The 23,611-nt window shown below is 37.9% G+C and overlaps 1 protein-coding gene and 1 long non-coding RNA gene across 2 annotated transcripts in view; one reads left to right on the top strand and one right to left on the bottom strand.

The window, feature by feature from the left end:
• Positions 1-1,622: 1,622 nt before the first annotated feature.
• Positions 1,623-8,221, bottom strand: LOC134199232 (uncharacterized). The gene is made up of 3 exons (XR_009973617.1): positions 8,093-8,221; positions 7,262-7,507; positions 1,623-1,992 (listed from the first exon to the last, which is right to left on the bottom strand). It is a non-coding gene; the product is annotated as an uncharacterized LOC134199232 (long non-coding RNA).
• The window catches only part of LOC101735868 (calmodulin-binding transcription activator 2), a 266,028-nt gene continuing 249,877 nt past the window's right edge, over positions 7,461-23,611 (top strand). The window contains exon 1 of the mRNA XM_062669648.1: positions 7,461-7,613. The gene's annotated coding sequence lies outside the window, so the exon portion shown is untranslated. The remainder of the gene's footprint in view (positions 7,614-23,611) is intronic.

Below are 23,611 nucleotides of genomic sequence, written 5' to 3' on the forward strand. Positions count from 1 at the left end.
TCGTGTCATTGATTTAAAAAAAAATTATTGCCCTACTGGCATACGAGCATACGGCCCACCTGATGGTGAGTGGTAACCGTCGCCCATGGACTTCAGCAATGCCAGGGGCAGAGCCAAGCCGCCGCCTACCGCTTAATACTCTCCACAAGCCTCATTTGAAGAAGGACATGTCATAGCGCTCGGGAAACACCGTGGAGGGGAGCTCATTCCATAGCCGGATGGTACGGTATAATGGTAATTTAATTAATATTAATGGTAATTTAATTAATATTAATGGTAATTTAATTAATATCCGTAACAAAAAGTTTATGTTTTATATAATTGGCGTCATTTGTCCGTACGCCCCATTTGGAGATTCGTGAAAAAAGATGAGATGTTCTGAAATCAATTGAATTAATAAAGCCGAAATGTCCAAAGCGTGAAGCTGAAAAACTTTCTAAATTTTTATCACTTTATTTTATGAGAAACATGTAACAATGTTATTTATCCTTTGCCAAATTAAATATTTCATTTGTGGACTTCTATTTCGATTCGGTTTGATCTCTCAAAAGTGTCAGGGGTTGTTATTTCAAGAAAGGGCATTGTTTGATTGTGATTTTGAAACTAAGCAGTAAAAGAAAACTTATAGAGAAAATCATAGATTTATGTTTAAAATCAAAACAATCAGTTTTTTTTTTATTGCTTAGATGAGTGGACGATCTCACAGCCCACCTGGTGTTAAGTGGTTACTGGAGCCCATAGACATCTACAACGTAGACGCGCCACACACCTTGAGATACAAATTCTAAAGTCTCAGTATATGTAGTTACAACGGCTGCCCCACCCTTCAAACCGAAACGCATTACTGCTTTACGGCAGAAACAGGCAGGGCGGTGGTACCTACCCGCGCGAACTCTCAAGAGGTCCTACCACCAGTAACAATGTTATTTATCCTTTGCCAAATTAAATATTACATTTGTGGACTTCTATTTCGATTCGGTTTGATCTCTCAAAAGTGTCAAAGGTTGTTTGTTATTTTAAGAAAGGGTTTGTTTTTATTTTAAGAAAGGGTTAATTTGATTGTGATTTTGAAACCAAGCAGTAAAAGAAAACTTATAGAGAAAATCATAGATTTACGTTTAAAATCAAAACATTACCAGTTAAGCTTGGTCATTGATTTCGAATCTTAGCAACGAATAAAAAATCTGCATTTCCCAATATCTCAAAACGTTTTACGGTGCGCTTTAGAATGCTTTGCCAGCAAATCTAAGTTAATAACTTAAGAAATTGTTATAAAACGGGTTTTTGCAATCCGAAAACAAATCTAGGCGTACGTACGATTGGAACGAATCTTAAGATGAATATAGACAAAAAAAAACTATTTTTCTTGAGATGCGCAGATATATCTACAGGTAAGCTTTAGTTAGTAGGTTCTGTAGATAAACCAAAAAAACATACAATAAGAAAGGAATTGTTATATGTGCGTTTTTAAAAATCATCTTAGTATTATGATTTTCAGTCAATATTATTTCAACTGTAAATATCATTTTACTGTAATAATTTGTTATCAATAAGAGCGAACGTAATGATTGACAATAATATTATAATATAAGCATGTTCAAGGACATTAAAGAATAGACCGATGAGAAGGAACTATCGAATCATATATTACAAATTACATATCTACAAAGAATATTAGCCATTAGAATAATAAGTGAGAAAATAAGTGATAAGTCTTAATTATACATAGTAGTAGGTAAATTTTAAATAAGTGGACCTTTGTCTATGGTTTGTGCTTTTTCTTGTTTAAACCAAAATCGGCAGATGATTTTCCGTGTCACTTGGTTTGAGGTGTCTCTGGAATCCATAAGAATGAATGACTTGACTTTGAAACTTCTGTTGTGCAATAGTTGTCCTACTTGGCGACTGGCGACTACCTCGCAGAAAAAATGGGCAAGAGTAACTTCATAACTTTATAAGATTCACAGCAGCTGAATGACGGAGAACGCATTCCTATAAGCAACAAAAAAGAACGAAGTTAATGAAAAATATAAATTTTAAACAGTAATAAAATTAAATCGATTGAAGAAATGCATACAGCCTATCGCCACAGCCACGGCGTCTTTTGTAACATCTTGAAATCATATAGAATTTCTCTACAGTAATAACATTTTTCTTCAAACTGTAACACACAATTTTTTTTACCACTTTTTAATATTTTTAAGCTATTGCATAGCTTTTATCGCGGGCCTTGAGCGCGGCGACCGAATCATGAAATTCCCTAACGAAAAAAACCTAACACCCCTCACTCTGCCTACCATGTAGCTCGCGTTCAACACATTCACACGTTGCGCTTGTGTAGTGTTTGTGAATAAGCGCGTGGCGTGACGTTTTTTTTTTTTTTTTTTTTTTTATTGCTTAGATGGGTGGACGAGCTCACAGCCCACCTGGTGTTAAGTGGTTACTGGAGCCCATAGACATCCACAATGTAAATGCGCCACCCATCTTGAGATATAAGTTCTAAGGTCTCAGTATAGTTACAATCTGACGACGTCACACTGCATGCGCATCATGAAAAGTCTGCCCATGTCTCTCTGGCGCGGTCTAGTTTATGAGTGTGAAGGGGACAGTTAAGGTTTTGCTTTTATTAATGTTAAATATAGCGTGGTCTTGTTTTATTATTGTTTTAATATTAAATTATCATTGTTTAATTATAATTGCATAAGTTGATAAAAAATGCTATGCATAGTATATATATAATAAAAAATGCTATGCATAGTATATATATAAAAATAGCTTTACCGCGGCAGTTCCCGAGTGCCACACGTTTTTTTGAAGTGAAACTTCCTTATCGGCGTTGGAAAAAAATTTACCGTCACATTTTTCGGTTACGCGTCACTTTTTTCCGTTACGCGCCATCTGTTTTGTATTCATGTCTATGATAATAAAATCCTTTTGTTTAAACTTTATCTAATTTAACTTTTTTGTATTCATGTCTATGATAATAAAATCCTTTTGTTTAAACTTTATCTAATTTAACTTTATTTAACCAATTTCTAGAAAGTTGCATGTAGATCATTTTTCGAAAAATAAGGCCATAAACAAGTTTCACTTCTTACGTGTGTACACTAGTACACGCACACATTTTTTTATTTTTTTTTTGTTTTTTTATGTATATAGAAGTATACAATGTCTAAGTCTACCAGCTTAGGTTGTGTCTTTCTACTCAGGTACTGTTTTATAAGCATAATGAAGAATAGGTTTATAAAAAAACTAGCGGCCCGCTACGATACAACGTCAATGATATTTGACGTTGTTTTATTTTTTTAAATAAAAGAATATTTAATGCGGCATAACTATAATAGTTAGACATATGCTGTCGTGACACTTTTTTTAAATAATAATGTGTTAATGTACAAAATCGTAGTACATTATTTTATTCTATCGTCAATAGTTTTCGCAGGGCACGCGATGTAAAGAATATTTTAGATATTTTTCTTACACCTTGGGTTACATTATTGGAGTTTTAGTAAGGATCCCTAATTTTTTCAAAAAATATTATTGCCTATGTCACTCGGGAATAGTGTAGCTTCCGAACAGTGAAAGAATTTTTCAAATCGATTCATTAGTTTCGGAGCTTATTTAATACAAACAAACAAACAAATATTTTCTCTTTATAATATTACTAGCGACCCGCCCTCGCTTCGCTTCGGAAACATTAAAAAACACATGAAACCAAAAAAAAAATAAAAAAAAATTAAAAAAAAGTAGCCTATGTTCATCAGGGACAATGTCGGCTTCTAATGGAAAAAGAATTTTTCAAATCGGTCCAGTAGTTTCGGAGCCTATTCGAAACAAACAAACAAACAAATCTTTCCTCTTTATAATATTATTATAGTATAGATTAGTATTCGTATCGTATGTCGTATCACTGTTGTCAGAGCAGTCGTGGTCGTCATCCAGCATCATTGCTGTGGGCAGATGTTATGCGCCTTATGAGCAATAGCCACTCCTCCCGGCTTGTGTTGAGTCTGGTACACTCATACAAACAGCCGCCAACTACCGACCATGGCAACCTTCCACGCGGTCTGGTGCCTCTTACTTTGCCCTGAACGACAAGGCGCTCTATTAATTTACGTTATTAGTATTAGTAAATTAATATTAGTATATATGAGCAAAGGAGATCAATATAAGCTTAAACGAATTCTTGTCTTCACAGTTAATCAATGTATTTTATAAATAAATTGTTATACAATGCATGTTAAATAGCGATGGATCTCTAAAAACAATATGCTATTCGTCGTTCCGTAATGTTGCAATCTGTACTATAATGGGATCCGTTTTAATCTTCGGTCTGGGCCACGTCGTAGAGCTGACTGCGCTTCGACTCGAGTGCTTAGTGACGCGACTGGTGCATCGCTCTGAAGTATCGATACTGTTGTCTATACCAAGGATGATCGATTTTAACACGCTTTTATTAGCTTCAGACGTATGTATGTAACGGAATCTTTGAACGTGATTTTGACCCCCTTCAAATCGTCGGATTAACTCGAAATTTGGTATACTTATTAATGTGTCCCCCGTCGGACGGATTCCATTTGTTTGTTTTAAGTTTATTTATCGATTGAGGCACTGCGAAGTCTGCCGGGTCAGCTAGTTAAATATAATTTTATTAGAGCGTACGGCCTATATAATTTATCGGCTGTTCACCGATACTCATGGATATCAGCAATATTCGATTCAATCCGGTACAATTGATCCACTGCTTATCGTTATGGACATGTCAAAGTGCACAGGAAGGGCCTTAGAGGGGAATTCGTTTCATAAGTGATTAAGGTTAAATTCAAGCAATCATCGACACAAGAACATCTCTATGAGTCGATTATCGAACTCAAATAGATGACGGAACACCTGTAAAGGGCTCTCGCGTAGCTCTTATTGACTTATTTGGTCTTGAAGACGTCGTATGCTCTTAACATATCTCAGCTTTCCGAATCCGACCCGAAGTTAGTTTATTGATTGGTATAAGTGAAGTCGATTTAATTTTTACGTTCAAAGCCCCTGTTATTTTTATAGGATAATTTTTGCATTAATGTTTCGATTTTAAAATACCGTGAACAAGCTATACGTGGTCATTTAGCTCTAAACTATGATTCAGACTATGAACCAGGGACTTATATATGTATGTACGGACTTATGTGCGCTTTGAATATTGTATACACACGGTGTAATATAATATGTAATGGTAAGCAGCGGCTAACGGTAAGCAGCAGCTTGGTTCTACCACTGGCATTGCTGACGTCCATGGGTGACGGTAACCATTCACCATCAGGTGGGCCTTATGCTCATCTGCCTACAAGGGCCTTAAAAAAATACACACATAATTATGCATATATATAATGATAATAATAAATAATAAACCTGTTTGTCATACGAATGTTTGCCCGATGTGTGAACAGAATCCACTACACTAGGTTTAGCAGCCAGAAGAGCTAACTATTGATTGGGCCAACAAGTCAGTCAAAATAAATACAGTTTATGACGACGCTTGTAGATGAAAGTAAGTATTGTACTCTTTGACGAAGCATGTTGCTTATAACTCTGTTTCTATAATCTGACGAATCGTGTTGCGGATAATAATATGTTAAAAAAAAGTGTTATTTCATTATTACGAAAAATAAAGATCATTAATACAGTTGCAGTCGTCGTGGCCTAACGGATAAGACGTCCGGTGCATTCGTGTTGAGCGATGCAACGGCGTTCGAATCTCAGGCGGGTACCAAATTTTCTAATTAAATACTTACGTACTCAACAAATGTTCACGATTGACTTCCACGGTGAAGGAATAACATTGTGTAATAAAAAATGAAACCCGCAAAATTATAATTTGCGTAATTACTGGTGGTAGGACCACTTGTGAGTCCGCGCGGGTGGGTGCCACCACCCTGCCTATTTCGGCCGTAAAGCAGTAATGCGTTTCGGTTTGAAGGGTGGGGCAGCCGTTGTAACTATACTTGAGACCTTAGAACTTATATCTCAAGGTGGGTGGCGCATTTACGTTGTGGATGTCTATGGGCTCCAGTAACCGCTTCACACCAGGTGGGCTGTGAGCTCGTCCACCCATCTAAGCAATAAAAAAAAAAGCTAAGTGTTTCTATTTGTTTCTTTCAAAACGTTTTAGTTTCATTTAAGTTTAGTTGATATAGTACATTCAGAAGAATATGTGGCTTAGTGAGTAAGATGTCTCACTTTCCTTAATGCATTTCTGTCTTAAAATGGCATAAAAGAAATCATGGTCCGCGACAAAATCGCTATATCTGAGATACGTCTGTTCGAGTTTACAATATTTATGACCTTGAACACTTTTACGGTTCGATGACGGCAAAAAAAAAGCTGATATTCAAAATGTCTGAAGTTTACAGCGAAATGAATAAATAATTGATTGGAAGAAGACTTTAAAATTTTTTTTAAATTTTTTATTGTTTAGATGGATGGACTAGCTCACAGCCCACCTGTTACTGGAGCCCATAGACATCTACAACGTAAATGTGCCACCCACCTCGAGATACAAGTTCTAAGGTTTCAGTATAGTTACAACGGTTACCCCACCCTTCGAACCGAACCGCATTACTGCTTCACGGCGGAAATAGGTGGCCCAAGAGGTCCTACCACCAATGATAGCTGATACCACCAGATTGAAGACTTGCAAGCTTATGGCAATAACTTTATAATTTTCTATTGCATTAGCTGAGTGGATGAGCTCGATGCGCATTTGATGTTAAGTGGGGGTCCAGTGATATTACGGCATGAATACTGTCACTCAGCGTAAGCTAAAAGATCGAGGTCTCGATTGTTTGGTGTAACTAGGACACACGACTTTAAAAAAAATATTGCTTAGACGGGTGGACGAGCTCACAGTCCGCGTGGTGTTAAGTGGTTACCGGAGCCCATAGACATTTACAACGTAAATAGCGCCAGCTACTTTGAAATAAGAGTTCTAAGGTCTCAGTTTTTACAGTACATAGCCTAGCGGCCCCACGTTGGGCGCCAATGTAATTTTTAAACATCAATGTGACTAGAAGTTGACTATTCGAATGAAGGTTTTATACTACATACGCAAAAGTTTCATTAAACCTCATTATGAACGAAGCTATATTTTTCGTAGGAACGTTAAGAATGAACATTGATCATTTTGTGAATAACGAAACTCTATTATTTGAGTTCGAGCGTTGAATTTTCATCGGGCCATTCACGAAGATCGGCACCAGATATAATCTCTTACGGTTTCGATGGGTCCTCATTAGCTCTACAGGTGTAAATACAGGCGATCCTGGAACCGGCGCCTTGCGGTCTGCTCGGACAAAGGTTTGTTTGTTGGAGGAGTCTTGTAGGTTCGGCCCAGTGACCGAGTGGCGATCGACCGGCGCATGCGCGACGTGGCGGCACTCACACACGACCGCCAGTAGCCGCCGCCGCCGCGACCGAGCCGGCCGCGTCCGTCGCGCCTCTATCATCCGCGTGCATCACCCTTAACACATATAAAACTAACTAATGCAATTTGTTTACAATATAACACGTGGTGTAATGGCGGATCTCGTCACGTGATTCGAAAGAAAAGCCTTCACGTTACTACGGTGAGTGATATTTGTCTGATTTACGTGACTCTGTGTGGTTTACGTTTGTCGATTCTAAAGCTGAACGTTTCTTTGAGGTCGGGGCGCCCATAGTTTCCACGTGTATGGAGGCAGTTGTCAGATCGTAGTCTCGTGTCTTCGCAACGACCTAACCTTCAGGATTCTAGCTTATTAAATTATAAACTATAGTTGAAAGAGCGTAGAAAACAAGCGGCCGGATAATGTTGAAAAGTCGATATGTTTTCAGATATTCGGAGAGCTTGCTGAAAGATTTTAATTGAAATTCACTTTGGGTGTAATTGATTAAAACAATACGAAACCGGGACATAAATTTTACATTTATCCACGATATTATATATTTTTTCGTTTATTATTTATGAAGCGCAAAAGAAATGTAGCCTCCACGTAATTTTCTATAAATTAGTAATGTGGTAATAGTGTATAATTTAAAACAAGTACAATGAATATTTTAAATTTACCTCTATAGCAGCTTAGCAACATTTTAAAATATGACTTCAAACTATTATTTCACAGAGAATCGCACCAGCCTTTATTGACACGAATATTTAATGTGAATCGCGAGAAACGCGAAAGAGGTAGACTTAGAATTAATAATGTCCCTTTGAAATTAACGAAACACGAAAGAGCTAATCTCTTTCGAATATCGCTAGTAAATAATGATTTACAATAATTTAGTTACACAAAAAACAAATACACAAAAACACATTCGAATTGAGAAGCTTTTAATATTCATTGAAATAATTCACGTACAATTGATGTTACTAGTGGTCCCACAGTAGTCGAAATTCGACTATAAATAATTGATATTATAATTTTGAACATTACTATGGTTGTACATACATTACTATGTCAAAGACTAACTTTATTACTTCTTTAATCACAGATTTTGTCAAGACTACACTATAGACAAATAATATTAAAGATAAACAATATTAACCTATTCTCAATTTGACCATAGACTTTAAGCAGTAACAAAAGTTTGACAATTGACAATAAACAAAGAGTATATTATGTATACGTATGTGTTGTGTCAAATATATGGTAGTGTGTGTAATGTTTTTTTTATTGATGTAATGTACTATTAATGCAAAATATAAAAAAATAGCGTTCTGCACTCCTTCTCTATATTCTCTATAAGTGTGGGAAATTTCGTACTCCTCCGTCCGCGCAATTTTCGTAAAAAGGGGTACAAAGTTTTTGCTTGAGGTATTAATATATAGATATGGAGTCTGGCGAGTGAATCAAATACCCCTTCACGTTGCTTGGATCTGCTTTCCATTTTTGTATGTCATTTATATCATATAGACTAATGATAGATGTGTTTCACATGAAACAGACATATCACAAGAACCGCCACACGGTAGGGTTTTGTGATTACTGTAAATTAAAAAAAGATTCGAGTGTATTAGTAGCAAAGAAGAAAACCGTCACCAAAGAATCAAATTTTTTTAATTTTTTTTTTATTGCTGATATGGGTGGATGAGCTCTCAGCCCACCTGGTGTTAAGTGGTTACTGGAGCCCATAGATATCTACAACGTAGACGCGTCACCCACCTTGAGATACAAGTTCTAAAGTCTCAGTATAGTTACAACGGCTGCCCCACCCTTCAAACCGAAACGCATTACTGCTTCACGGCAGAAATAGGCGGGGTGGTGGTACCTAACCGTGCGGACTCACAAGTGGTCCTACCACCAGTAACAAATTATGGAGGAAACCGATTAGACGTGCATTATTAAGGATAATTAAAACTAGTACTGGTACTTGATAATATTTAAATGGAATCATATGAGTTTTTTTTATTGCCCTTGTAGGCAGATGAGCATACGGCCCACCTGATGGTGAGTGGTTACGGTCGCCCATGGACTTCAGCAATGCCAGGGGCAGAGCCAATCCGCTGCCTACCAAAGCACCAAGAGTAGCACCAGTTTCTCAATAAAAACAGAATCATCGGAATCGGTTGACTTAGAAAGAAATTCTGAGGTAACATACACAAAAAACACAGTCGAATTGAGAAGCTTTTCTTTTTTTGATGAATGGAAATACGTTCTAGTACATAATGTTTATTGGTAATGTAAATTCACACGGGTAAATTAGCACCACTCATTCTGTTTCTGCCGCGAAGTTTGAAGAGTTCAACTTTTGAGACTCAGACCTCATGTCTCAAGGCGGCATTCACGTGATGCTGCCCGAACTGGAGCAACAAAAATAAAGTTAGTAGATCACGTTCATCACGACTCAAGCGTGCACTTATTTTCGCGTGTTTATCTTGTACGTAATTATCTGTTTAATTACCTGTTATCTTATTTGCTTGTGTATCATTTGATACATAAATGACAGCATTAGTCGTTTACGAGAATTTCACTTGTTCGTTTATAATAAAGCATTACTCACTGTTGTGTATTAACGGCCTTAAGGTGGTGCGAATTAGGAGTAGGTATATACGCGATCGTATCTCTTTTGAACGGGGTCGATATAGAGATGTTTGATTATGAATAATAATCCTTTCTTATTTTAATTTAAGATGTTTCGAAAATTGATCAATGATGATCCCTGGATGACTACTTGTATCAATCAATTACTGATAGTGGTAGGGCTTATTGTTAGGACCTTAGGTACCGTATTGACTATTTCTGCGGCACAAGATAATCTCTGAGCATGTCAAAATGAGTCACGTTAAAGTTAGAATTTACCAGACGAGATTATTTTATCATGTTATAAAAGGATTTCTTTTTACATGTTTTATCTATACTAATATAAAAATCTACAGTGGTTTTTACGGATATTCCGTAATAACTACTGAACCATGCATCCGATTGACTTGAAAATACATGTACTTAATGGATAGGCTAATATTTATATGAGTGTTGGATTCCGTAATAATAATGACAATAAATAATAATGTTAATTTCAAATGCCCAGCGAAGCGGACGAGTACGGCTAGTGTTATTATAAATAAATTAATAAATAAATTTTCTTGGGTTCTCGCTAATCAAGATGTGACAGGGTAGCCATCATAAAACACAATATATTTGACAGATGCCTGAATCTTGCTTACGGCATTTTCAAGATAAGCTTACATATATACAAGTTTCAAACAACAACATTCTTACGGTCGGTTTACCGACTAATTTCATATAAAAGCAGAGTATTAAACATTGCTGTCTAAGAATTATGTAGAATATTAAAATCATCAAAGCCTATAAATTTATAGAGTGGGCCTAGTTTCATCTCGTGAAAGGTACTATCTACTTAGGTCTTTGCTTCTCCAAGCGACTCTATATACCTGGTCTTCTCAATGTCTTTCCTTCTACTATCGAGCTGTTCGAGAATCGAGTTAACCAAACAACAATCGAGAATTGTTGTTTGGTTAACCAATTATTGTTTATTTTGTGCTTATATCCGAAACTCCTGATCATATTTACTTTCGTTTTCATTTTTCTGGAAGCTTTGGTTGTACAGTATAAGTATGCCATCACGTAGACAATTTGACAGGACAGATCCTATGAATCCTATGGATTTACATCCTACGGATCCTACAGATCGTGTGAACCTTCTATATAGAACTAGAGGTCCCGCAGTAGTCGAAATTCGACTATAATTGATTGGAATTGTAAGGTTGTACACTATTATGATTGTATTTTATACTTCTATAATCACAAATTTCGCCAAGACTACACTATAAAAAATATTAACAAAGACAAACAATATTTAATCTATTCTCAATTTGACAACAGACGTCAAGAACAAAAGTTTGACAATAAATAGTATGCATGCGTGTGTGCGTCAAATACATGGTATGTAATGTGTGTAATGTTTTCTTTATTGATTTAATGTATCTTTTATGCATTATTTTACAAAAATATTACCATTGTGCATTTCTTCTCTATACTCTCTATACGTGTGGAAAATTTCATACTCCTCCGTCCGCGCAATTTTCGTAAAAAGGGATACAAAGTTTTTGCTTCACGTATTAATATATAGATTACTAGTATTTTAATTAAAGTATTTTGAAATTAAAAACGGTTTTAGTCTGTGATAGGTCTCGAACTGTCAAACTCTTGACTTAGAAGCACACCCAACGTACATATAGTTTATCGGAAAAAGTATCATAAGCGCTGTTTACCTACAAGAAAAAAGAAGATGTGCTTTCGAATTTGCGAAGTTGAAGTTTGTTAATTACAAAACAACAGAAGTTCGGCCAGAGTTGTCGGTTTCTTTACATAAAAAAAAAATCAACTTGTTATTGGGTGAGCTTACTTTTCGAGTTACCTTAATTTTGAAATATGAATTGTCGAAGTCTTTTGAAGTTTTTTCTTCCACGATGCCTTCAAAAAGTAGATAACCTTTTACTTGTAAAGCGTTATTTCCTTTTTGGCCTAAATGGTTCCACAAACGAGGTATTGTTAGATTATATTATCGTGGGAGTGACTGAAAGTTTATTCCTGAAATATGATATCTGCGATTAAAGCCTTCTCTTGTTAGGTGAAACATAAGCTTTTAAATAGCACTAAATTATATTTGACTAATGATTTTATTGTGTAATTATTAGGAGCTCGAATTTATTTTTACCAGGGCCCAATCAATTTTTTTATCGTAAAACGAACCTGCCTTCCAGTCTGTGGGGAAAGATCGTCGGCAGTACAGTAGAGACTATCATATTATGTCTTAAAGGTACCCTAGTACCATTCACGCTTAAGTTTTCTTTTTTTTTATTGCTTAGATGGGTGGACGAGCTCACAGCCCACCTGATGTTAAGTGGTTACTGGAGCCCATAGACATCTACAACGTAAATGCGCCACCCACCTTGAGATATAAGTTCTAAGGTCTCAGTATAGTTACAACGGCGGCCTCACCCTTCAAACCGAAACGCATTACTGCTTCACGGCAGAAATAGGCAAGGCGGTGGTACCTACCCGTCCGGACTCACAAGAGGTCCTACCTCTAAGTACCTATTAATACAGGTAAAAACATCTACAATGTACGTTTTGTTGCCCGTCGTTTGAAGAATGTCCACAGCGATAATTAGCAGTCCACTTGTGACGAGAACTTCTTGCGTTCAAGTGGAAGGTAAGCTCGTTTGCTCACACTAGCAAAAATCGTCGTGAAGTCGTCGTGGCCTAAAGGATAAGACGTCCGGTGCATTCGTATCGAGCGATGCACCGGTATTCGAATCTCGCTGGCGGGTACCAATTTTTCTAATGAAATATGTACTAAACAAATGTTTACGATTGACTTCCACGGTGAAGGAATAACATCGTGCAATAAAAATCAAACCCGCAAAATTATAATTTGCGTAATTACTGGTGGTAGGACCTCTTGTGAGTCCGCACGGGTAGGTACCACCGCCCCGCCTATTTCTACCGTGAAGCAGTAATGCGTTTCGGTTTGAAGGGTGGGGCAGCCGTTGTGACTATACTGAGACCTTAGAACTATATCTCATGGTATGTGGCGCATTTACGTTGTAGATGTCTATGGGCTCCAGTTACCACTTAACACCAGGTGGGCTGTGAGCTCGTCCACACATAAAAGCAATAAAAAAAAAAAAAAACAGGAATTTGGCATTTTCAATTTGGCAACGTAAGCGCGAACATAGCAGGCGGTTTTAACAACGCGTACATTAATTTACTTTTGTAGGACAAAACTAAATAATAGTTCGACTTCCTTGAAACTTGAAGTGTGCCGTGACACGCGAAGGGCTCATCACGAAATACACACGTATTTTTCGACCTTTTGTCTGTTAACTGATTTATTAAATACAGGCGCGGCAGCACCACCCAGAGAACTCCTTTTTGTCTTATCTCTTCTAACTGATCTAGTCTGACTAAAATTTCATTTGCACCAGTTCGTAATTTAGACGTAACTAGAGTTCGTTCACGAGTGCTCACGGTTCGCAGCTGATGCGTTTTTTGTTCATAAATAATGATAAATAATAAGTAGAGTCTATATTCGAAACAGCATGTGAAAGTTCCACCTTGTTGCCTCAAATCAGATGTGATTTACTGATGATAGGACCTCTTGTAAGCTCACGCGGGTAGGTACCACCACCACCCTGCCCATTTCTGCCGTGCAGCAGTAATGCGTTTCGGTTTGAAGGGCGGAGCAGCCGTAATAACAATAGTTGAGACCTTAGAACTTATATCTCAAGGAGGGTGGCGCATTTACGTCGTAGATGTCTATAGGCTCCTGTAACCACTTAACACCAGGTCGGCTGTGAGCTCGATCACCAATCTAAGCAAAAAAAAAGTTTTAGTTTGAAAGATGGGGCAGTTTTTGCGTAGTACAAACTTTAAAAAAAAAGCTGGATTAAATAGTCAAAATGTTTTTAATCTTGCCTACGACTCGCAAGTACCTTAGGAAGTGTTTTATGTTTCGAATGTACTAGATTGTAGTGTTGCGAAAATAAAGGCGAGGCGGGCGGGTTTTCATCAGTCTGTTTTTGTGTAGTAATAAATTTATTCTTTGTACCTTTCGCCCTGTTAGGAGTTTTTGCGGTTACAGCGTAGAGCTGGCTACGTGTGTTACATCGTTACGGAATTTCGTAGCAAAGAGCTACGAGTTTAGGCAGACCGGTTCATTTTAACTTAAAAATATATAAAATATGAATATGACGTAATTCTTTTCTTTTTGAATTTTTACAGGTAGGTATTAATTTTTTTTCTGATAGAAAAAAACACGCGAAAAGTCATTTCAAATTTTTATTTTTTATTTTTTTTATTGCCTAGATGTGTGGACGAGTTCACAGCCCACCTGGTGTTAAGTGGTTACTGGAACCCATAGACATCTATAATGTAAATGCGCCACGCACCTTGAGATATAAGTTCTAAGATCTCAGTATCGTTACAACGGCTGCCCCAGCCTTCAAACTGAAACGCATAACTGCTTCACGGCAGAAATAGGCGGGGCGGTGGTACCTACCCGTGCGGACTCACAAGTGGTCCTACCACCAGTAATTAAACTAACAAACACGTTAAAAGTAAATTTGCATTCGGATTCGCGACAATTTTTATCAAAACGATCTCCACGGAAATTCGTTATGAAAATTATTAAGGGGAAGGCAGTTTCAAACGAATAATACGAATCATAAGTGAGCTTGTACAATCAGTTTTGTATAAGCCAAATATATGACGGCTCGTGCTTTTGCTGTGAACTGGGTTACCGAGAATGAGAAAATAAAACTCCGAGTGGCCATGTGAATTGGGACATTGACTTTTTATCGCTGCACTCCCAAGTTAGTTCATTCCAACATTTAGTTCTTAGATGTGCTTTTAAGTAGGTGTTTCAGAGGCAGCTACTAATACCTAAGTCACGGGGGGTATTCTACTAAGAGTCAGTGCTGAGGCGTGTTCACGATTGACTTCCATGGTGAAGGAATAACATCGTGTAATAAAAATCAAACCCGCAAAATTATAATTTGCGTAATTACTGGTGGTAGGGCCTCTTGTGAGTCCGCACGGGTAGGTACCACCACCCCGCCTATTTCTGCCGTGAAGCAGTAATGCGTTTCGGTTTGAAGGGTGGGGTAGCCGTTGTAACTATACTGAGACCTAAGAACTTATATCTAAGGTGGGTGGCGCATTTACGTTGTAGATGTCTATGGGCTCCAGCAACCACTTAACACCAGGTGGGCTGTGAGCTCGTCTACCCATCTAAGCTATAAAAAAAGGCAATTTGGATATGTTACAGTATCATGAAATGGCACGGGAAGGCAATTGAGCAATATTGAGCATCTTTCTTCCCCTGATGATGTTAGGGTATATCTTCTAATTCTTTCGGACTTAAAAATAAATTACATGGCTCATAAAAGAAATGGTAGCATGCTTGTGGTTAAGCGCGTTCAAGTTGCCTATAGTTTCCATTATTGGAGTGTAGTTACAAGTTTTTTTTAAGTTTTTTTTATTGCCCTTGTAGGCAGACGAGCGTACGGCCCACCTAATCGTGAGTGGTTACCGTCGCCCATGGACTTCAGCAATGCCAGGGGCAGAGCCAAGCCGTTGCCTACCGTTAAAGGTTGAGGTGGTTGTTTTGACTGTTTCCAGGAAGGCGAAATTATCGCTTGAATTTCATAAGATAAATAAGTAGTATGTATGATATTGTATAAGCTGACTGTAATAACGGTATCATATAAGGCGGATAAGAAATTTTAAATAAAGATTAAAAAAGCTTTATGTATAATCTTATAGGCCGTGCTCGGCGTATACACTCGACTGTGTCGTGGCTCCGGATAAATATATATATTTTTTAATGCTAATTATATAATACTAGCGACCCGCCCTCGCTTCGCTTCGGAAACATTAAAACACACATGAAACAAAACAAAAAAATAAAAAAAAAATTAAAATAAGTAGCCTATGTTCATCAGGGACAATGTCGGCTTCTAATGGAAAAAGAATTTTTCAAATCGGTCCAGTAGTTTCGGAGCCTATTCGAAACAAACAAACAAACAAATGTTTCCTCTTTATAATATCTTTATAATATTATTATATAAGTATAAGTATAAGTATAGATGTCGAAGAACTTCAGAATTCCATTATAAAGGTTGCATTCCATTAAAAAAGATTCCATTATACATAGAGTCAATTCCAATACGTGTCGTGATAATATGTAACAAAATTCAATATAAATTTGCATTAATAATGGTGGCAAGTTTTTAGTGTCATAGATACAGCTCATTGAGTTTCTCGCCGGATCTTCTTAGTGGATTGTGATTCCGTAGATTCTGAGAAGCACTGCTCTTACTACTACTACTACTACTACTACTGCGCTGGCGCTATGACCCCAAAGTGGGTCTTGGCCTCCGAAAATAAACGTTGCCATTAATCCCGGCGCTGCGCAACACCTTGCCAGTCCGACACTTGGAGCTCACTTAAATTTCCTTCCACAGCGTCAGACCAGACGGTTCTTTTTTAAGACTAATAAGATGAATCGAAAGTCAAATTTATTATACGAGGTAACTGCTTAATTACATCTCACCTATTTACAGCTAGTTAGAGCCTATTTACACAACTAAAACAGCTTTTACGGTTTAATCTCGCATTTTTATTATCATTGTATTATTTTAGACGTTACACGGACGTCTAAAGAGTTATTCGTCGACATTGTGAAGTCGTCGTGGCCTAAAGGATAAAGACGTCCGGTGCATTTGTGTTGAACGAATGCACCGGTGTTCGAATCTCAGGCGGGTACCAATTTTTCTAATGAAATACATACTCAACAAATGTTAACGATTGACTTCCACGGTGAAGGAATAACATCGTGTAATAAAAATCAAACCCGCAAAGTTATAATTTCCGTAATTACTGGTGGTAGGACCTCTTGGGAGTCCGCACGAGTAGGTACCACCACTCCGCCTATTTCCGCCTTGAAGCAGTAATGCGTTTCGGTTCGAAGGGTGGGGTAGCCGTTGTAACTATACTGAGACCTTAGAACTTATATCTCAAGGTGGTTGGCGCATTTACGTTGTAGATGTCTATGGGTTCCAGTAACCACTTAACACCAGGTGGGCTGTGAGCTCTTCCACCCACCTAAGCAATAAAAAAATTTGATACGATTCGCGTAAAACAAAGAAAGTACTAGCTTAGTCACAGCCATTCAGCAATCACATCCGAAGCTTGAGACATGAGGTCGAACTAGAATAGCCGGTCCTTCACAGAAACCAAATACGTTATTCATTTAGGAACAAACAGAAAGCCTAAGAAATTCCATTTACTTTGTTTGCTAAAATAAAAAATAAAAAAAAATACGTACATTCTGTATTTTTTTTAATGCAATGCAACACCGAGACCACATTCGGGGCGTTTCGCATTTCGCATAATAGCAACAGACACGCTAATGTAATTGGTTGTTTTCTTTTTTTATATATATATATATATTTAGTTTTAACCCTTTTTAAACTACAGAAATTTCAGTATTGAAGCCAGGGGTCGCGGCTAAATGTAATGTGAATAGATTTCGGTTTTTGTAAAGAAACGGGGAGCTACTTGCAGAACTGTTTCATTTCGCGAATGAATTAGTTGGATTACGAATGGAATGGGGTGTTTCGTTCTTGGTGTGCATTCGTGTTGGTATTTTTTGTTAAATATGCTTTGTTTCAAGATTATGAATTGTTGATATATTTTAGGATTCGTTGACCGGGAGGGAAATTTAGTTTGAACTTTTTTTTTTGGTAGCTTAGACGATTGTCTACCGACGCTTGTAGGCATCAACCATTTAATTATCGCCACTGATCTTGACACCGTGATGTGTCAACCTCAATTCTATAGTATAAAGGCTTATTCAAACCGAAACGCATTATTGGTAGTAGCTAACCGTGTGGGTTTACAAAGCTTTTTTTTTTATTGCTTAGATGGATGGACGAGCTCACAGCCCAACAGCCCACCTGATGTTAAGTGGTTACTGGAGCCTATAGACATCTAAAACGTAAACACGCCACCCACCTTGAGATATAAGTTCTGAGGTCTTAGTATTGTTACAACGGCTACCGGTGGGGTACTTCGAACCGATACGCATTACTGCTTCAAGGCGGAAATAGGCGGAGTGGTGGTACCTACCCGTGCGGACTCCCAAGAGGTCCTACCACCAGTAAAAGCGCTTTCTCTTCCAGTAAATATGTAATATACAACACACAATTGCGATTTTGTTCTCCTGTTATGACTATAAGACCCAATGAAGGTTAATTTCAGTGCGTCGTGTGTTTGTCTACATGTTTATTGCACCGTGTGCTTGTTTTTATTTTTTTATTACCCTTGTTGGCAGACGAGCATACGGCCCACCTGATGGTGAGTGTTTACCGTCGCCCATGGACTTCAGAAATGCCAGGGGCAGAGCCAAGCCGCTGCCTAACACTTATTACTCTTCACAAGCCTCGTTTGAAGAAGGACATGTCATAGCGGTCGGGAAACACCGTGGAGGGGAGCTCATTCCAAAGCCGGATGGTACGTGGCAAAAAAGATCTCTGGAAACGCACTGTGGATGACCGCAGTGGCTCCAGGTAGTATGGATGAACTCTACTCCGGTGGCGGGCGGCGCGATGGAAAAAACAACACGTTTATTGAGATAAAAGTTACCCAGTCGATTTATCTAAGTTGCTTATTAGTCTGTTGTACTATTAGCCAAGATATCGTCGTAGGGCAGACAATTACGGCTACTTGGGCAGAATAATTGTATGACGTCATAGGAAGATGCGAGCGCCAAGGGTCGCTGACACATGGTCTATGATTTATTTGAGATTATGTCTATGTTTTTAAATGTTCTTTAATTCTCACCGCGTTACAAAGATGTTATGATTAATATTTAGTTATTTTAGTTCGCCTTATCCTCAAAGCACGCCTTTGAATATCAAACAATATTGGTTGTGATATATTTTTAAGATTTAAGCCTCTGCACTACAGTTTTTCGATTAGTAGTATTAGTTAGTATTAATGGGCTTAGGTCAGCGGGAATTAAATAATACGTAATCTTACACTAACTTGTATTTATTTCCACTTTTCACTTACGGGGTAATGTGTAATAATACAGTGATCGTGTTTACACTTTCAACTCTCTGTCGAGAATGAATGCTACCCCGATGCGCTCGAATATATTGCCTGATCGCCCCACCCCAACGGAATGGTGGTGCGATTGACAACGTTACTAGATGGGGGGAGCCAACCGAATCAATTTTTTAATAATATAATAAAATTATTATTAAAATAAAATCAGTTAATAATATCTGAGGTACTATTATCTATTTCCAGGAATAATTAGCTTAGTTTTTTTTTTTTTTTTTATTGCTTAGACGTGTGGACGAGCTCACAGCCCACCTGGTGTTAAGTGATTACTGAAGCCCATAGACATCTACAACGTAAATGCGCCACACACCTTGAGATATAAGTTCTAAGGTACTCTCACTAGAGACTACCTCTACTCACTACCTCTCAGTAGAGTTTTACACATATGCGCGATTTACTCAGATACTTTGCATATTATTGAGATTTAATATAATTCAATCGACAACGTTATCGAATATACGTAGCAACTAACAAGACTTTATTATAACTTATGTAATGTTCTCGCAATTTGTATTATGTACTTATAAATACCTAGCAGTATTAATAAATTTTATGCAAACATTTCATTTAAAAAATGATTGCGCACCTTAGATACCAATACGTTTTGAATGTTTCAGTTATTTAAAGCGATGAAATGTACGCTCAGCTTGTTGCCGCTAATGTCGAGAAATAACTGAAAATGTAGTTTTTCATTTTATTTTATTGCATAGGTACATGAGGGAGCTCACGGCTTAATGACATTGCATGGAGATATATTGTACATAAGCATATGTTTAGATGGCAAAGGATATTTGATTTAGCTTTTTAATTTTGTCAGCCATAGTCTTCTAAGTGTTCGTGTTACGCTAAGAAGAGGTTGCTACGGTGTTGCTAACTCAAACCCTAGCAAGAGCCGTGCTTGCAGAACCTACCACCGGATTGGAAACGCGACTCACTGAGAAGATCCGGCGAGAAACTCAGTGGGCTGTGTCTGTGGGTTAATTTTCTCGCCGAGCCCTTCATCGCAGGCGAAGCGTTCGACGAGAACGATGACTGAACGGACGTGGTATTCGTTCTCCAACGATTTTGATACTATATGATAGTAAAATGTATTTTAACGTACTTTCAGTTATACTAAAAATAAAAAGCAAGTTCCATATTAAGGTTTCGTAAGGCAAGTTCGCGAAGGAGCAGTGGTATGTGGCAAATTGTGATGCCAAGTTAGATTGCTTACGCATAAGTTGGAGTCGGCGGCTAATATAATGGATATAAGGCCTTACCTCCCCCGTCCGTCAGTTCGCTACTTTGACGTACCCAAGAAAGAGCGCCCGCAGAATACTTACAATTCATATTTGATGTTTTAAAATTTTTTGTGTTTCATTTTGTTTTAAAATCAATATATTATTCGTTGGCTACGATAATTGTCGTATTTGAGTTAAAATGTGTAACTTATGACGTGCAAAAGAAGTGTCTACGCGTAGATTCATTCGCGAAGCAGTGAAGTCGAGTTGTTAGGATTCTTCTGGAGGCGTACGAGCAACTGTTAACAGATCTCATATCTCCTGGCTGAATCCGTGCTCGCCCTCCTGTCCTGGTGAAACTGCAAAGGCCTCCGGGCTACCAGTAATTTAAAAAAAAAAGTGTCAATTATGTTGTAATAAAATTGTTCCACAAGTTGCAGTACGCACGAAGATGTAAATTTATAGCAAAGTTCAATAGGCGATTTTATCACTTTAAGCCAATAAATAGATATACTTTACTAAAATTACTTTATGCAAGCCTTGTTTCCTTGAATGAGCGATACAGTAGTGACATCAAACCCGAAAAATAACATGTAAAAGAGAATAAATTTCGCTAAATAATCTTTATATATTACTAGCTGTCCCGGCAGACTTCGTAGTTCCTCAATCTATAGATAACATATCTAAGCTTTTGTATGAAATAAACTTAAAACAAACCAAAGGAATCCGTCCAACGGGGGACACATCAAAGGGAAAACAAAATTGTTATTTTTATTTAATTCCGAGCATTTTCATATTTATCTACATTTTAAACCTTCTCTGGACTTCCACAAATAATTCAAGTCCAAAATTAGTCAAATCGGTCCAGCCGTTCTCGAGTTTTAGCGAGACTAACGAACAGTAATTCATTTTTATATATAGAGATAAGTTCTATATTTAATGTATTATTTTGTTTCTAAAAAATCTGTTGCTAATGACAGTGCAAATAGATAAAAGAATTAACTAGCTTTTTTCCCCTCAAAGTAATGTGTTTGACAAGCAGTCTTCTCTATGTAGCAATATTTTTCACAAAAAATATTCGACTAAAACATGAATCTGAAGAAAACAAACTACACGGGAAATTGTATTGAAGTGAGTTTTACGAAGACATAGGCCATTTAGCCCTTAGATATTACGGATAAATTAACAGAAACAAAATAATCTTTTAGTGCAGAACTGTAAAGTAGTAAAATTAATGCGATTCCAGACAGCACAAGTCTGGCTTTTGACTTGCGAACAAAAGGGGTATGAGATGATAAATGATTGGCATCGCATGTTTCGATTTATGGCTTAGTTATTTTACGACCAAGGCCAGAGTACATGAGGTTGGCAGTTCGAGTGATGAGTGTATGTAAAGTAAAAGTGTTATTTAAAAAAGAGCTTAAGTACATGGGTCTGTGAGGAATTAATTTCGCCACACAGCTTGAGACTGTAGATCGTAGTTTACTATGATCATCTTTATGCCATAATGCTCGATTGAATGGTGGCAATATGTGAGCAGGTAAATTATGCCTCGTACCGTCCGGCTTTGGAATGAGTCCCCCTCATGGCGTTTTCTGAGTGCTACGACATATCCTTCTTCGAACCAAGCTACTGAAGAGCCTTCAGTAATAAACAGCAGCTTGTTTTTTTTTTTTTTTTTTTTTCGTGTAGATGGCCAAACCTCCTACGAGGTCCCCGCGCAAAAGGGGCGCGCGGGGTATGTGAGACTCAACGATCTGCATGGTGTTGTGAGCAGACCGCGGGCCCAAGGATTTTAGGGCCCACCCACTAAACGACTCCCCTGCACTCTTACACCCGACGTCCGATTGGCTATACCCCTAGCATTACTGATTTTTATGAACGTGGGTAACTATTTAGCATCAGGTGAGTTGTGTTTGCCTAAAGTGTCAATAGAAAAATAATGTATATTTTGTCAATTTTCTAGCTTATTCAGTACTAAAATGCTATCATCACAACATCAAAGTATCTGTCTATTTTGAGACATAAGTTGGAAGGCATATTTTTTATTTTTTTATTGGTTAGATGGGTGGACGAGCCCATCTAGTATTAAGTGGTTACCGGAGCCCATAAATATTTACACCGCATATGCCGCCACCCACCCTGAGATAAGAGTTCTAAGATCTCAGTATAGTTACAACGGCTCAGTATAGTTACAGCTATCCCACCCCTCAAACCGAAACGCATTACTGTTTCACGGCAGAAATACCCGGTGGTACTTACCCGTGCGGACTCACAAGACGTCCTACCATCAGTAAAAAGTATCTGAAGTTCAATCTCCAGACAAGAATTCAGGAATGCTTAGCACAAGAAGTGTGTAGGTAAATTGGCTCCAGACGTTTGGACTGACAAAACGGCCCACCATTAGGTACTATCAGCTTAATTTTCAATTACCTACTCAGGGCCATTATCTCAAAGATGGGTACGAAACAGGTTCTATAGTCGTCATTTTAAATAATATCAAGGAAATATTAATGTATCAATTGGTTTTATGCGGCCATCCGTCCGAAGGGGTGTTTACGACTTTAAAATTAGTGCATGACCTAAGTTTCAAGTAAGATATCGGTAATCACTTACTTTACCACTAACTTTACTTTACCACTTTACTGGTGGTAGGACCTTTTGTGAGTCAACGCGGGTAGGTACCACCGCCCTGCCTATTTCTACCGTGAAGCAGTAATGCGTTTCGGTTTGAAGGGTGGGGCAGCCGTTGTAACTATACTGAGATCTTAGAACTTATATCTCAATATCTTAAGGTGGGTGGCGCATTTACTTTGTAGATGTCCATGGGCTCCAGTAACCACCTAACATCAGGTGGGCTGTGAGCTCGTCCAACCATCTAAGCAAAAAAAAAACATTTGCGCGGGCATGCAAGATTCCCACCCTGATCTAGTGCCGCTGTCTCATGGTTATGACGCGTATTGTGTGACGTCATTAGTTGTGAAAAATGATTGCCGATATTTCGAAGTAATATAATGCATGCCCGGGCCTCCAGAGACAGATTTCGTGAATCGATCATTTGATCGGGCGACGGTCGGAGGAATTCTGGTGCGAATTATGCACGGGTGTTTGTTCGTTTGTTCCTTCACAGATCATAAGCTAGTTAAATCATTATTACACGTATTAAATTGTTTGCAAATTATATTTTCATCCTCTTCTAAGTGTTATGTC

The sequence above is a fragment of the Bombyx mori genome, chromosome 8 (assembly GCF_030269925.1).
Source record: "Bombyx mori chromosome 8, ASM3026992v2".
In the NCBI taxonomy this organism is placed as follows: Eukaryota; Metazoa; Arthropoda; class Insecta; order Lepidoptera; family Bombycidae; genus Bombyx; species Bombyx mori.